The sequence below is a fragment of the Pseudonaja textilis genome, chromosome 2 (assembly GCF_049901715.1).
Source record: "Pseudonaja textilis isolate UNSWEBS1 chromosome 2, rPseTex1.2, whole genome shotgun sequence".
Taxonomy (NCBI): domain Eukaryota; kingdom Metazoa; phylum Chordata; class Lepidosauria; order Squamata; family Elapidae; genus Pseudonaja; species Pseudonaja textilis.
In genome coordinates, this window is record NC_141991.1 from 148,739,100 (window position 1) to 148,755,805 (window position 16,706).

Genomic DNA, 16,706 nt, shown 5'->3' on the forward strand with positions numbered 1-16,706 from the left:
ATTCTATTCTATTCTATTCTATTCTATTCTATCCCAATTCAATTCCATTTATTACAGTCATAGACCAGAGACCAGAACAAATAAAAATACTCAGTAAATACACAATTAAAAATCTAGTATAAAATAATAAGTAACAACTAAAATCTATGATAAAATACAGTCTGCCAATTATTCATGGTCTAACTCTACTAAAATTACAATCCATAAACTGTGTGGCCCATTGTCAATCTAATACTAAAAGGGACAGGAATAAGCAATGCAAAAAGTTTGTCACATTTGTTTTATATAACATAACTATGGTGGATTAGACACGTGTTTCTGACAAATCCCAAGTGCTGCTGTGCAGAATCTAGCCACCAGAGCTGTAGTTATGAACTACTTAGCTGTAGTTAAGCAGCCACTGGAGATAAGCAGTGTCGGAACAGCCAGAATACCTAGCAATTATTGGCAGAATATTTTTTTTCTGAATCTCTTGTGTAAAAGAAACATCGAAGGAGATTCAAACAGATAATCAGAGTTGGAAGGGACCTTGTAGGTCATCTAGTCCAACCCCCCGCCCAAGCAGGAGACCCTACTTCATTTCTGACAAATGGCAGTCCAATCTCTTTTTGAAAGTCTCAAGTGATGGCGCTCCCACAACTTCTGAGGGCAAAGCTGTTCCATTGGTTGATTGTTCTCAGTGTCAGAAAGTTTCTCCTTATTTCCAGGTTAAATCTCTCCTTGTTCTGTTTCCATCCATTATTCCTTGTCTGGCCTTCAGGTGCTTTAGAAAATAGCTTGACCCCTTCCTCTCTGTGGCAGCCCCTCAAATATTGGAAGACTGCTATCATGTCTGCCCTGGTCCTTCTCTTTACTAGACTAGCCAAGCCCAGTTCCTGTAACCGTTCTTCATATGTTTTAGTCTCCAGTCCCCTAATCATCCTGGTTGCTCTTCTCTGTACTTTTTCTAGAGTCTCAACATCTTTTTTATAATGTGGTGAACAAAACTGGATGCAGTACTCTAGGTGTGGTCTTACTAAAGCTTTATTGAGTGGTATTAGTACCTCACTTGATCTTGATTGTATCCCTCTGTTAATACAATTTAGAATTACATTAGCTTTTTTGGCTGCTGCTGCACACTGCTGGCTCATATTTAGTGATTGTCCACTAAGACTCCAAGATCCCTCTCACAGTTACTGCTATTGAGCCTGTTTTCTATATGTGTACTTTTGATTTTTCTTGCCTAAGTGTAGGACTTTACTTTTCTCTACATTGAATTTCATTTTGTTAGATATGGCCCAGTGTTCTAGTCTGTCAAGATCCATCTGGATCTTGAGCCTATCTTCTTGGGTATTAGCTATTCCTGCCAGCTTAGTATCATCTGCAAATTTGCTAAGTTGCCCTTCTGTTCCCTCATCTAAGTTGTTAATGAAGATATTGAAGAGTAGTGGGCCTAAGATGGAACCTTGTGGCACCCCACTGCTTACTTCCCTCCATGTAGACTTAGACCCATTAAGGACTACTCATTGAGTACAGTTTGTCAGCCAGTTGCGAGTCCTTCTAGTGGTGGTTCTATCTGTTCCACTTTTTTCTAGCTTACTAAGAAGTAGGTTGTGATCTACTTTGTCGAATGCCTTGCTGAAATCTAAATATATTATGTCCACAGTATTTTGTTGGTCTACTAATTTAGTCACTGTGTTGAAGAATGAAATAAGATTGGTTTGGCATGATCTGTTCTTAACAAACCCGTGCTGACTGCTAGTTATTACTTTACTTGTTTCTAGATGTTGGCAGATCTGTTTTTTATTATCTTTTCCAGTATCTTCCCGGGTATTGATGTTAGGCTGATTGGTCTATAGTTTCCTGGGTCTGTTTTTTTTCCCTTTTTTGAAGATGGGAACCACATCAGCTCTTTTCTAGTCCTCTGGTAGTTCCCTGGCACTCCAGGATTTTTGAAAGATATGGTGCAGTGGTTCCGAGATGATCTCTGCCAGCTCCTTTAAAACTCTGGGATGTAATCCATCAGGCCGCGGCAATTTGTTTTCATCAAGATCAGACAGGTGTTCTCTTACTTTTTTTTTTTTTTGCTTATTTTAACTTTTATTTCTAGTCTGTCTTTTACAGTTATGTTTTTGGTGGGTTGAGCTATAGTTTCCTTTTGCGTGAAGACGGATGCAAAGAATGAGTTAAGCAGTTCTGCTTTCTCTCTGTTGCCTATTACTTCCTTACCAACTTCTCTCTTTAGTGGACCGACTGTTTCCTTGATTTTTTTCTTGTTACGGTATTTATATGTTGGAAGAAACTTTTTTTCTTATCTTTGACTTTTGTTGCAAGTCTTTGTTCGTTCTGAGCCTTTGCTATCCTGACTTTGTTTTTGCAGATTCTGGCTATCTGCTGATATTCTGCCTTTAGCTGTATGTCCTTCTTTCCATTTTTTGTACTTGTCCTTTTTTCTTTCAATTTGCCAGAGAGATCTTTATGCAGCCATGCTGGTTTCTTCTTGGATTTCTTGTTTTTCTTTCTCAGTGGCATTGAGCTGGTCTGGGCTTCTATGATCATACCTTTTAGAGTTTCCCAAGATTCTTGAGTTGTTTTCCCCTTTAGGATTTTCATCCATGGAATCTTTCCCAAGTTCTCTCTGAGTTTATTGAAATCAGTTCTTTTAAAATCCAAGACTCTGGTGTCATTATGTTCTGTTGCTTGTGTCTGTGTTATGTTGAATTCTAGTATGACATGGTCACTCTCACCCAAGGTTCCTGCAGTTTCAACTCCCTCTATTACTTCTTCTCTGTTTGTAAGAATTAAGTCCAGTATGGCTGTCCCTCTAGTTTCACCCCTCTACCTTTTGTACAACAAAGTTGTCAGCTAGGTTGGTTAGGAACTTATTTGGTTTCTCACTTGGTGCAGAATTAGTTTTCCAATTGATATCAGGATAATTGAAGTCTCCCATTACTATTGTGTGTTTTCTGCATATGTTTGTTAGTTGGCTGGCAAAAAGGACATCTATTTTTCTGTTTGATTGGGTGCCCTATAATATACACCTATGGACATGTCATTCTTTTTTTCTTTTATATCGACCCATATGCATTCTAGGAGGTTTTCATGTTTGGTTTCATGCATGTCTGTAGCAATATAGTGGTCCTTTGCATACAGTGCAACTCCACCTCCTCTTTTATGGGGTCTGTTTTTTTTTAATAGTTTGTATCCTTCTACCAGTATATTCCAGTCATGAGTTTCATCCCACCAAGTTTATGTTATTCCAACTATATCATATTTACCTTCATGTATTCTTAGTTCGAGTTCACCCTGTTTGTTCCCCAGACTCTGTGTATTTGTATATAGGCATTTGAGATCTTTATGTCTGACACTGTGTTTACTGTCTACATAACCTGTGTTGTGCCTGCCTGCCCCTACTTTTTTGCCACCTGTTTGATTAGTGCACCTGGTATGGCACTCACTATTAAATGCTTGGTTCTGGTTGGCATCAAGGTTGGTAATCTTACCTGCACAAACATCTATTTTGCATGCACTGGTATCCTTATTAGTTTTAGGTTGCTGGGGACAGAAATGTTCTGAATCCATTAATTCTCTGTCCCTGCTGTTCAGTTTAAATGTTTATCCAGGAAATCTGTGAATTTAATGCCAAGTAACTCAGTCCCTTTCTTTAATGGATGCAAACCATCTCTTTTTCATTGGACCAGCTGCAGACATCATGGCTAATAAAACCAAAGCCTTCCCTTTTACACCACTCCTTTAGCCACACATTAAACTCCGCTACACATTGCCCTTTCCCTTTTTGTTCCTTGTATACTGGTAGAACCTCTGAAAAGATTAGCCTACAGCCCATATTACTAAGTTCATACCCCAAGCTCTGGAAGTCTTTCTAAACAGAAAGTACATCCTTCTGGGATAGATCATTTGTACCAAGATGCATAATAACATCAACATCACAGTCCTTGCTGGCATTCTTGACTATCTTAAGAATACACTTCTTGTCTCTGCTGGCAGTAGCACCTGGTAGACACCTGACCTCTTTCAAAACCTCAGTATCCTTTCCTAAATTTACATCCCTTACAATTGAGTCCCCAACCAGAAGGTGGCTTCTCTTTTTGGATGCCTTGCTCTTCTTGTGTGACTGGTGCGTAATACCTGATTCACACTTTCTCCTTTCCAAAGTAAGTTCTTCTTCTAGGACCATGATCCCCGGCTTACTTGAGTTATCATTATCACAACTACCTTGACCTGTCACTTTAGTGTCCCTATTAAGGTCAGCAAGGGCACTGTATTTGTTATGCTGGGACGCAGCAAAAGCTTTGTGTGTATGGTCCACAGCTCTCACCCTGCCAGATCCCATGGTTGTCCATACTGCCCTTTTCCTGTAGGATCTTTGTGGTAGTGGGGGCTGGTAGCACGGCAGCTCAATAGATGGCTGGATTGGGCACCTAATTTCTGCTTGGAAAGCACAGATTAGAGATTCTAGATAGGTAATCTGTCGATGTAGACTGGTAATTTTTTTACAAAGAGGACAGTATCCAAGTTTGAAAAGAGTACTGTGAAAGACAGCTGTAAAACAAGTATTACACTGAACTAAGCTGGTCATTTTGAAATAAAATAAAATCACAATCTCAAGCACACTTACCCTAAATGTCTTATTGGTATTCTTGGTTTATAGTTATATGATTCGCGTGCCTAACGGTGCGCGGGCTGCTATCTTTCTCCTTTCTACTCACCTTCTGCTTCCTTCACAAGCAGCCAGCAGCTCCTCCCACAACCTCTGGGAATTTGAAATGCAATGGAAGCAATTCAAACTGCCTCTTTCTTTTCTACTCACCCTCTGCTTCCTACACAAGCAGCCAGCAGCTCCTCCCACAACCTCTGGGAATTTGAAATATATGTGATCCACAGTCTCCACCTCTCCTGAGCCACAGGAACAGAGTTTCAGTCAATTATTACATGTATTGATGTTCATATATTATATATAGTACATACTGTATCGTATGCAATAATAGATTCATGTAAACAATTGGAGTGGATGGATTCCTACCCATTCTGAGAAAATTGAAGAAGATTGTAGGTGTTCTTAATGAGTTCATTTGACATGCACCTCTTCTCCCACCCGCTTCCATCAGAGATAATCCCTTACTTTCAAAGATTACTTCCACTGTCTGTGAAGCTTCTCACAGGTTAGCCAGCCACTGAGTGGCATAAGAGTTTGAATCTTCAAGGAATGGGACATGAAAACAATAAGGCTCTCGGACAACCTGTCCCTTTTTGTCACAGAGGCATTTGGTGGTTCAGAGCAATGTTTCTCAACTTCAGCAATTTTAAGATGTGTGGACTTCAACTCCCAGAATTCCACAACCAGAGATGAAGTCCACACATCTTAAAGTTGCTGAGGTTGAAAAACATGGGGCTCAGAGCACACTCTACATCCTTTTGATCTCAGTTTGTAAAATGAAAAGAATACAGTCAAATCCAGAGGACGACTGTTAAAGAGATTGACTTGTTCATACATCACATTTATGTTTCAAGTCATAATTTACAGAATAATATAGTTGGAAGGGACTTTGGATTTCTTGAATTAGTCACAATTTGGCCGATTTCACAATATACTAGGTATAGATGATGTGTACAAATAACAGTGGCTTAGTGTGTTGTGTGACCCCAGAAATGGTAATTCATAAAATGTAATTAACAAATATTTTTTTAAATTCAGGATTGGCATTTCAGACTACATTTTAAGTACATAAGTACTATCTGCCTGATTGTCTTTCTGTGGTTCTTGAATTCTCTTTCCTCTGCCCCAATTTTTTAATTCTTATGCTTGTAAGGCTCATCTTGTTAGTTGAAGAGCAGTGACATAAAATATTAGAAATAAAAACAGTTCTTGTCCTGGAGAAAATCTCATTTTAAAACAACACAACTTGTTAGCATTAGGAACTGGCCCAGAATGCAGAGCAGTGCAGTTGCCAATTTCACAACATTTTTGGAGTGAATTTGCTGTCTTCAATTGCTCTGATTTAATTTCCCAGTTTAAACAGTACAGAGTTCAAGAATACTTAATGGAGTGAACAGCTCCACTCTGACCATAGTTTATTGTTTAGAAATAATTTCCTGGAGTATACAGCTTGGGCAGGGAGGAACTAATTTTTGAGGCCCATTTCTTAAGTCAAAAAGAGAAGATGCTCTTAAAGCAGGCCAGTGACAGGGGCAGGAGGCAGCTGTTTCAGAGGCAATGTAGCTGTTAATCCTGGAAGCCTCATTTCTGGCAGATACCTTTCTCCATTTGCAAAAGTGCTTCCATTCTTGTTTGTAGATGAGTGATGTTATTATCAAGGGGAAAGGATTGATTAAGAATAGCAAGATAAGCAAGATACTCAGGGAATCTCCATGTCCCTTGGACAAAAAGGTTGGCTCTTGCCTGCATTGGATTATGTATCTCCTACTCTCCCTGTCTGCCTGTCTTCTGCTCTGCCTTGGTTCAGAAAATTATAGTAATAGTACAACAATTTGAAAATATTGGGAGGATAGACATGGGACACTGGTAATAGGACTTAGTTGGCCCGAGTTTTTCCCTTCAAAAAGGGCAAGTTCTATTTTATAGACTTTTTAATAGACTTTTCATCAGTCTGTTTTAAATCAGTGGTTGAGTGTTTGATGTAATAACTGCTGTCATAATTGCCTCAAAATGCCATTTTTCACAAGAAAGGTGTATAGCGTAGAGGGAGTTTATCAGGAAAGTGACCCACAAATCCTTTAAGATTAACTTCATTTAATACAGCTTCTTCTAGAACCATTCCTAGAGCTAGCTGTGAAATGTGAATATTAAATTCTCATCTCTTCAAAAACCATTCTCCATATGCAAAGTTCTGAGTGCCTTACTAGAGGGCTTAGATTCCTTTTGACCAGACATATGTTATAATTATAATTATTTGTGTTATTTGAAATGTACCAGCAGTTATTACAAAACTGAAAATAATCCCTCTTTTGTTGCAGGCCCCAAGTATTTGGGGAGAAGATCTGTTGTCAAATCCTCTTTAGGATTCAGATCAGAGATCTACTAATAGAATTCTATAACCTCATTTAATTCTTCTTTCCCTTCCTCCTTTCCCCTCCCCCCACTCCCTCCCCCTCCCTTCCCCTCCCACACACAGAGAGAAAAACAAAGAAGCTTAAAAGCTGTATAATAGCAAAATGAACATAGCTATAATCCGAACATTCCTCCATGCAAAGGTTGTTATAGATAGAAACTCCAGACCCTTGACATTTGACTGATTGTCCTCCCCCAATCTGTCTTATATGTGTTTGGATATCAGCTGCCCTCAACCTTAACTCAAGTGGGAATAATTGGAGGCATAACATTTTAGCACATTCAGAAGACATCAAGTGGAGGGAGGCTGATTTTTCATGCATAGTAGAGGTTGTGTTTTTTTTCAGTGTTGTGTTCTAACCACAATTCAGGGTTGGTCCATAAGTTGCACTTCTGTCTCTTCTCTCCCAAATCTTCCCAATGAGGATATGTAGCTGGTGGAAGAATACCAGAACACCAGTAGGTAAGATCAGAAAATGGGCCTGCCACCAATTTTATAAGACCAAGTAATTAAAGAAGTACAATTGGAGGGCAAGGAAATGCTTAAGGGAAATCATGCGTCTTTGTTTTGAATATAGACAGTCCCTCAGGCAATGCTCTCACTTCAATGTGCAGTGAAACAGAACAGATGAAAATTGGAAAAACACAAAGCACCTTTAGAAACCAGAAAGGAAGGCAACCGGACTAAAGGTGAAGGTTAAATACAAAGTCAGGCTTCATTTTCTGGAATCACAAATTTTGTTGTACATTGTAAATAATTCTAGGCAGAAGAGTTTGCATCATTGGATGTCATCATTCTTAATGGCATATTATTTAAGAAATTTTGGTTTGACTGTCACAATTCCTTCTTTCATCATTTAGTTAATTTATAAAATATGAGTAAAAGTAGACATAAAAATAGTGCCTATTACTTCAATCAAAATAGAACAATTCTTAGACGTGAAAGAGTAGCATAGGTTTATTTATATTAATAAGGAAATTATGCAAGCACTATAATGCCTGATGTCTAGTGGCTGCGATCTCATGAACCTTCATTTGAATGAGCCCTTTTGGACAAAATGGGTTGGAATACTATTTTGAGAATTGTGCTATTAAATTATTGTTTATGTTCCAGCCCATTGGCTTCCTAACACTGTAACTTGAAATTGTAGCTTCCTATCTATTCAAGGGTAAATGAGAAGGCCCCCGTGTAAGCTTTATACATCTAAGTGCTATGATTATACAGTTTCCTTTTATGACCATGATATGTTTATACATGAATATTACACCTGAGGTTAATTTAAGATAACTCTGCACCATTCTTGTTGAAAGCATCTAATCAGGCAAGCCCATTGTGGCAATTATCAGAGTAGTTCTCTTAGTACACTATCACAAGACATTCTGGTTTTGCTGCAATAAACGTACATAATTAGTCCCCTGGATTTAGAATTCTTCATGGATTATGTGCCACCCAGTCCTTGTTGACTCCTAGTAACTACATAGCCAGGCTTTCTCCATGACAATGTGTCCCCAGCCTGGTCCTTCAGAGCTTCCCATCTACAGTGGTGCACCCATCACCATCAGAATCTAGCCACCTTGCTGAGGGATGTCCTTTTTTATTTATTTATTTTTGTCAATTGCTTACAAGATAATAGGTATAAGTAAAAACATAGTTATAAATACATGGATACATGTAAAATAAAATAAAAGAAACAATAGGACAGGGACGGTAGGCACGTTGGTGCGCTTATGCATGCCCCCTACAGACCTCTTAGGAAAGGGGTGAGGTCAATAGTAGACAGTCTAAAGTTAAAGTTTTGGGGGTTTGGGGAAGAAACCACAGAGTCAGGTAGAGTATTCCAGACATTGACCACTTTGTTGCTGAAGTCGTATTTTCTGCAGTCAAGTTTGGTGCGATTAACCTTGAGTTTGTATCTATTGTTTGCTCTTGTATTGTTATGGTTGAAGCTGAAGTTTTCATTGACAGGCAGGACATTGCAATGTCTGATTTTATATACTATTCTTAGATCGGACCAAAGGCGGCATAGTTCTAGGTTTTCTAGGTCTAGAATTTCGAGTCTGGTGGCATAAGGTATTCTGCAACGAGTAAAGGAATGGAGAACTCTTCTTGTGAAATATTTCTGGATTTTCTCAACAGTATTAATATCAGATATGTAATATGGGTTCCAGACTGATGAGCTGTATTGGTCTAGCAAATGTTTTGTATGTTCTAGTTATTAGTGTAATATTACCAAAGAAAAAGCTATGTAAGATTAGGTTAACAACTCTTAATGCCTTTTTGGCTATGTAGTTACAGTGGGCTCTACCACTTAGGTCATTAGAGAGGAGTACTCCAAGATCCTTGACAGAGTTTGGATCATCAACAAGGTCTTGACTATTCAGCCTGTATTTTATTTTTTGATTTTTTTTGCCAATATGTAGGACAGAACATTTATTTGTTGAGATTTGAAGTTGCCATTTGTTTGACCATTCTGATACATAGTCAAGGTCTTTTTTAAGGGTAGCAGTATTGTCCGTGGTGTTGAATAGCTTTACATCATCAGCAAAGAGAATGCAGTTGCTTTTAATGTGATCACAGAGGTCACAGTATGAAAAGAGTTGGTCCTGGAACACTGCCCTGGGGGACACCACTGTTGACAGGTACAGAATTTGATAGGACATTCCCAATTTTGACCATTTGTTATCTGTTTGACAGGAATGCTTCTATCCAGTTATGCATGTGTCCAGAGATACTGTAAGATTTTAGTTTTAGTAGTAGTTTGTCATGTACCACTGAATCAAAGACTTTACAGAAGTCTATGTAGATTGTGTCTATTGCTTTGCCCTGATCGAGTTGTGTAGTCCATATGTTTTTGCAGTGTAAGAGTTTCAGATTGCATGATAGTTTTTTCCTGAAACCAAATTGTTTATTAGAGAGTAGGTGGTTGTTTCTAAGTGGAGGATGATGGATTGGTTAATAATTGATTCCATGACTTTACAGGTGACGCAGCATAAAGAAATTGGTCTGTAATTTTCAACTAGGCTGGGGTCTCCCTTTTTGAAGATGGGGATTACCATGGCTTGTGACCATAGTTTTGGCAAGGAGCTGGTCCTGAAAGATTTTTCAAAGATTATGCTTAGAAGTTCGGCTATGGCAGTGGATAGCTTTTTTAAGAAGTAGGCACATACTCCATCTGGTCCAATAGATAGAGATGGTTTTAGATTGCGTAGTGCTTTTTTCAACTTTGTCTTCTGCAAAATTGATATGTATTAGATCATTGTAATTGCCTGTGGTTCGACTAGGAAATACTGGGCATGATCTATTGCTGTTTACAAATACTGAGCCAAAGAATATGTTAAAGAGGTTGGCTTTAATAGTGTCGTCGTTGCAGTCTTTACCATTAGGTCCTTTCAGGGGTGGGATGGACCTTGAGTCTTTTAGTTTGTCGTTTACAAAATTGTAGAAAGTGTGGATGGAATTGGTGCGTAGAAGGTTTTCTTCTTGTTTAATGTGATAATTGGTGCATTCAGTCTTTATCTGGTGGCATAAATTTTTGTATTAGCTTTTGAAGTTGGCAACGTAACCAGATTTGTTTTTCTGCCAAAGTGATTTTTTTTTGGATTGAAGCTTATTGTTATGGGTAATTTGTTTTTCTGGTTTTGGGAGTTGTTAATGGTACATATAGTTTGATGACTCTTTTGACTTCAAGTAAAAATATGTTGTAATGGTCTTCTACAGTATTACATCCAGTGAATAGAAATTGCCAATCAAGGGATGAGAGATCGTGGTTTATAAGATCATAGTTGCCTTTTTTGAAGTTAGAATTGGGGATTCCGTCGTTGTGATGATTTTTGTGTGGACGTATGTTGAGACAAAAGTCAATCATGTTGTGGTCACTGTTGGAAAAGGGTTCTTTAATTTGTATTCCGTAAATTGAATACAAACTATTGCAGAAGATGAGATCAAGGCAGTTTTTTTAAAAAAAAAATTATTGGTTTTTAAGACATAGACAAATAAAACATAAAAACATCAAGCCATCATCCATATATATACATACAGTGTGTCGGTTAGTTTACAAATTGTTTTGTGCTTCCATGTTGTAGTCTTCAATTACAATTACATTGTATATATTCTCATATTTTCAATCAAATATTAAATACATTAATATCATTGTTAATCAATCATTTGACTATACTTTTATTCATTCATGTTTAACGAAAGAATCCATATTTTATTTAATTTGTTTTATGATAGTTCATATTATCATCTCAAATCTATCTTAATCATTTTGTAGATATAATAAGAAAAGAACACATCTTTATATATTTATTATTTTCTAAGAAACAACACATTTCATTACCATATTTTATTGTCTAACCATTGATAGAATAGATCCCAAATTTTATAAAATTGTTTATCATCTTGTTCTCTGATTTCAAATGTCCATCTACTCATTTCAGCACATTCCAATATTTTCTTAAGGATTTCCTCCTGTAATGGTATTTTTTCATTTTTCCAGTTTTTGGCAAATACAATCCTAGCTGCTGTTAATACATTTACAGTCAGGTATTTCAAGTCTTTACTATATATTTCAGGTAAAATTCCCAATAAAAATATTTCTAGTTTCAAATCTATATGCTTTTTTGTCATTTTTTCCAACCACGTGTGGATTTTAGTCCAGTATTTTTTAGCATCCACACAAGTCCACCACATATGGTAATATGAGCCAGGTGTCTGATGACATTTCCAACATTTTTCAGATTTGTTCTTGAACATTCTTGCTATTCTTGTTGGGGGGGGGAATGCCACCGGTAAAACATCTTATACAATTTTTTTTTATATGCCGTTGACATTGTCATTTTATAATTTTGACACAGTTTTTGCCATTTCGCTAGATCAATCCCATATCCAAAATTCTTCCCCCAAGCAATCATAGTTTCTTTAACTTGTTCTTCTTCTAGTTTAATTTCTAATAAATATCCATACAATTTTTTAATCATCTTTTCATCAGTACCTGTCAAAATCTTATCTAAGTCAGTCAGTTTATCATAGAAACCTTCTGTTTTAGAATCTTTATCATACCTTGAATGTATTTGCGCATATGAAAACCAGTTCATCTTTATACCTTGTTCCTCTAGTTTTTGTATAGCTTTAAGTTCACCCTTTTCATTCAATATTTCACCATATCTAACTGTTTGTTCCTTTTTGTATATTATAAGATAAGAAAATGCTTCAATAGTCGATAGCCAGACTGGAATGTTCAAATAACATTGTCTTTTATCTTCTCCCAGTTTAACCACAGAGACTCTCGTATATAATGTCTTCTAAAATACCCCTGTGTTTTAGTTCCTTTATACCATAGAAAAGCATGCCACCCCAACAACAGGTCATGTCCTTCTAATGTTAACAATCTAGTATTTCTTAATGTTATCCATTCCTTAACCTACATCAAATTTGTAGCTTGGTAATACAACTCCCAATTAGGCAAACCAAATCCTCCTCTTATTCTAGCATCTTGCAAAAGTTTTAACTTTATTCTCGCTTTCTTACCTTGCCATATAAATTTCAACACAATTTTATTTAAATCTTCAAAATAGTCTTTTCCAAGCCTAATTGGAATTGTTTGAAACAAATATAAAATTCTGGGTAATATATTCATCTTGATTGTTAATATTCTCCCTATTAATGACAGTTGTAAATTTTCCCATTTCACCAAATCTAGCGCTATCTGCTGTTTAAGTTTGATATAATTATTTTCTTTTAGTGTATTGCATCTTGCTGTCAAGTATATCCCCAAGTACTTGATCTTATTCGTGACCTGAATTTTCAATACATCCACCAGTTCTTCCTTTTGTCTTGATAGCATATTCTTTGTCAAGATCTTTGTCTTATCTTTATTTATTTTCCAACCAGCCACCTTTCCATATGTCTCTATCTTTTCCATCAATTTTGATGCTGTTTTTGATGCTTGCAACTTAAATTCTTCCTTTTTAATCTTCATCCCTTTTATATTCTTTTCATCTCTAATATTTCTATTTAGCACTTCCAAGGTTAACACAAACAACAGAGGTGACAGTGGGCACCCTTGTCTTGTTCCTTTTCTTATATCAATAGAGTCTGTCAGTTCTCCCTCTATCATTACCTTTGCCGTTTGCTTATGATATATAGCTTCTATTGCTTGAATAATTTTTTTACCAAAGCCCATCTGTTCCAGCAGTAACAACATGAATCGCCAATTCACATTATCAAATGCCTTCTGTGTTTCTAAAAATATCAAAGCCATTTGTTTTTCAGGGTGTGCCTCATAATATTCCAAAGTGTCCAAGATTACTCTCATATTGTCTTTAATTTGTCTCTTTGGCAGAAATCCATTTTGATCAGGATGGATAAAATTGTTTAAGTATTTTTTAAGTCTTTCTGCCAATATTGAAGCAAAAATTGTATAATCTGTGTTTAGTAAGGAAATAGGTCTATAGTTCTTGATTTGTAATGGATCGGCCTCCTCTTTTGGACAAGTGTAATATAAGCTTCTGACCATGATTTGGGTATCTTCTTCTTTAACATAACTTCATTCATAACTTCTAGGAATGGAAGGTTCAACGATTCTTGTAGTGTTTTATAAAATTTTGCCAGAAGTCCATCTGGGCCTGGTGCCTTTCCATTATTTTGCTTCTTAAGTGCTTCAGTTAACTCCATCATCGTTATATTGCTTTCCAACATTGTTTCAATCTCTTTAGGTATCTGGGATAGATTAGCATTCTGTAAGTACTGTTTAACTCTTTCCTCATCAATATTCTCTTGTGTGTATAGTTTCCCATAATAGTCTCGTATAATTTCCTTCTTCTCTTTACTACCATAGCAGACTTGGCCTTGGTCATCTATTAATTGCAATATTTTCCTTGATTTTTTCTCCTTTTTCAATTTATATGCTAACCATCTACCTGGTTTATTTGCATCTTCAAAGTAGTTCTGTTTCGCACCTCTGATTTTCTGTGCTAGTTCCTCTTTTTCTATTAGTCCCATTTTATGTTTAGTTATATCCATTTTTAACTTAATGTCCTTTTTCTGTGGCATTTTCTGTAGCTCTTTTTCAAGTTTTTTATACTCATCCTCTAATGCTTTAGAGGCTAATCTTTTCATGGTATTTCTTTTCCTTGTATGGTCTATTCAAGCCTCTGGCATATGCCTTCATTGTATCCCATACATTCTGGATTGATGTATTTTCTTTTTTGTTTTCTCTAAAGAAAAAAGCCAATTCTTTCTCCATCCACTGTGTGAAGTCTTTTTCCTTTAAAATAGTATTATTTAGTGTCCATCTAGATCTTCTTCTTTGTCCTTTCCATTTAATTGTCATTGGATTGTGATCTGCCCAAGTACATGCTTCAATATTTATTTCTTGAATATTAGTTAACAATTCTGTTGACATCCATATCATATCTATTCTGGACCATGATAAATGTCTATTTGAATAGAAGGTGTATTGTTTAGTCTTAGCATTTCTTTCTCTCCATGTATCTTTTAAATTTATTTCATCTATCATTTTAAAAAAAGATTTAGGGAGAGTCTTTCTGTTTTGCTTTATTGTTTTCTGTGCTATATAGTCCAATTTATTATCTACAATTCCATTAAAGTCTTCCATCATAACTATATTAGCATAGTCCAGTTCAATGATTTTCATATGTAATTTTTTATAAAATTCTTCTTGATTGTCGTTTGGGGCATAAATTGCAATCAGGAGCATTTTCATATTATTGTCCATTATTTCCACCATTAGTAATCTTCCATCATCATCGGTATAGATCAATTTCGCTGGGATAATATCTTTAATGTATAAAACCACTCCTCTTTTCTTGCATTGTGTCAAAGAAGTAAATATTTTCCCTAATTTTGGCTGTATCAGCAATTGTTCATGTTGCTTTTTAATATGTACCTCTGGTAGGCAGATTATATCAAATTTTAATTTCTCTAATTTATGGAAAGTTTTCCTTCTTTTAACAGCTGAGTTAAGTCCATTTAATTGTAATCAGGTTTTTCTCTTCCATGGTTATTTTTTGTAGTTAGGTTTAGCAGCTCTCATAGATCTTAGTTCACGTTGTTCTTTGGCTTTCACCTTTCCACCTACTGCACCTTCTTCTTTTTGCAGTCCTCTTGGAATTCAATTAGTAACATTTCTTTTTCTGCCTCTTCCTCTTTCTCTTCAGGTTCTTCAACACCTTAATCCAACTAAAAAATCTCAGGTATAAAAGAATGCATAAGAAAAAAAAGAAAGCCACACATACAAAAAAAAACCCAATATGGAAGATAAATAGAAAAAAAATACAAAGGAGGGAGAGAGAAAAAAGAAAAGAGACTAATCCCTTAAAAAGAAGAAGAAAGGGAAGGAAATCATTAATACTAATGCTTTTCCTTTAAAATAAAATGCAAACGTAAAAATTAGACTTCAAAAACAAAAGCAAGTTCCAAAAGGCCATCATTCCAAATAGCTATTAGAAAAAGTAAGCTAGTAAGGAGGGGGTTTGTTAAAGTAAGAAATAGCCCAGCTTAAAAAAAATAAAAAAACCACACTGCACCTTGTTTGGTTATCCAAGGCTTTTTTTTTGTTAAAGTTTATAATTCTCTTCTCCAAAGACTTATCACCTTTTCTTTTCGTATAAGCTTCAACACCAGACTCCAGCTGTTGATAGAAACCCAGAAGAGCACCTGCAATAATATTCTTCCATGCTCTTCCCTCTATCTTATCAAACAGGCAATGTCCTTGAAAAAAAGTCTCAGTTCTTTCTCAGTTTTGCCTGGTCAAGAAAAAAAGAGATAGAATATTTCCAAGCCTCTAGTTGGCAGTGTTACAAAGTTTCCTCTGCTTTCACTTTCCCCCTCCTTTTCCAAACAAGATACAATAAAAATTAATTAAAAAGGGAAAAAGATATTTAAAAAGATGACTAGAAGGGAGTCTCTAGCCTAGAATATTATAAAGTCAAAAAGGAAAGGATAGGTGGAAAAAAAAAACAGCCCAGTTTCAAAATATAAAATCATGATCGAGGCAGTTGTTAAGTCTAGTGTTGGTTACGAGTTGTTCTAGTCTCAGATTTGTTATTGCATTGTAGAAGGTTGCATGTGTGGGTTCAGTTGTACATTCGTTAAGGGTCCAGTCAATATGAGGTAGATTGAAGTCACCAAGAAAGATAAAAGCGCGTGGGCAGGATGCTGCCCATGTTAGTAGTGTATTTAGCTTGTTTGCATGTTCAGGGGCTCTGTAACACAGTAAGAACCGAAATGTGATATTTAAGGACAGTTCACAGACGATGGTCTCAGGAAGAGCAAGCTCTTGGGTAACTTGGATGTTTTTTAGATGTAGGGACTTTTTATAGAAGATAGCAACACCACCTCCTCTACGGATTTCACGATCTGATCGGTAAACATGATAGTCTCTTTCTGAGGTAATGGAGTCAGGGAGAGTCTGCCTCCCTCCCTAGAGGGCTGTGTCTTCACATAATAATTTGAACCTGATCATTTATGCCCAAGGGAATTCTGTGGATTGATTTGTTCAATAATCCATTTGTTTGTTTTCTTGGCTGTTTGTGGTATTATCAGTAGTCTCCAACACCAAAGTTCAAAAAATGTTCAATATTTTTTCTATCCTGCTTTAACTTTCATTTCCAT

The 16,706-nt window shown here is 36.3% G+C and overlaps 1 protein-coding gene across 1 annotated transcript in view; it reads left to right on the plus strand.

Annotated features, from left to right (window-relative positions):
• PDE4A (phosphodiesterase 4A) overlaps positions 1-16,706 on the plus strand; it is a 511,809-nt gene that overhangs the window by 132,327 nt on the left and 362,776 nt on the right. The window lies entirely within an intron of this gene.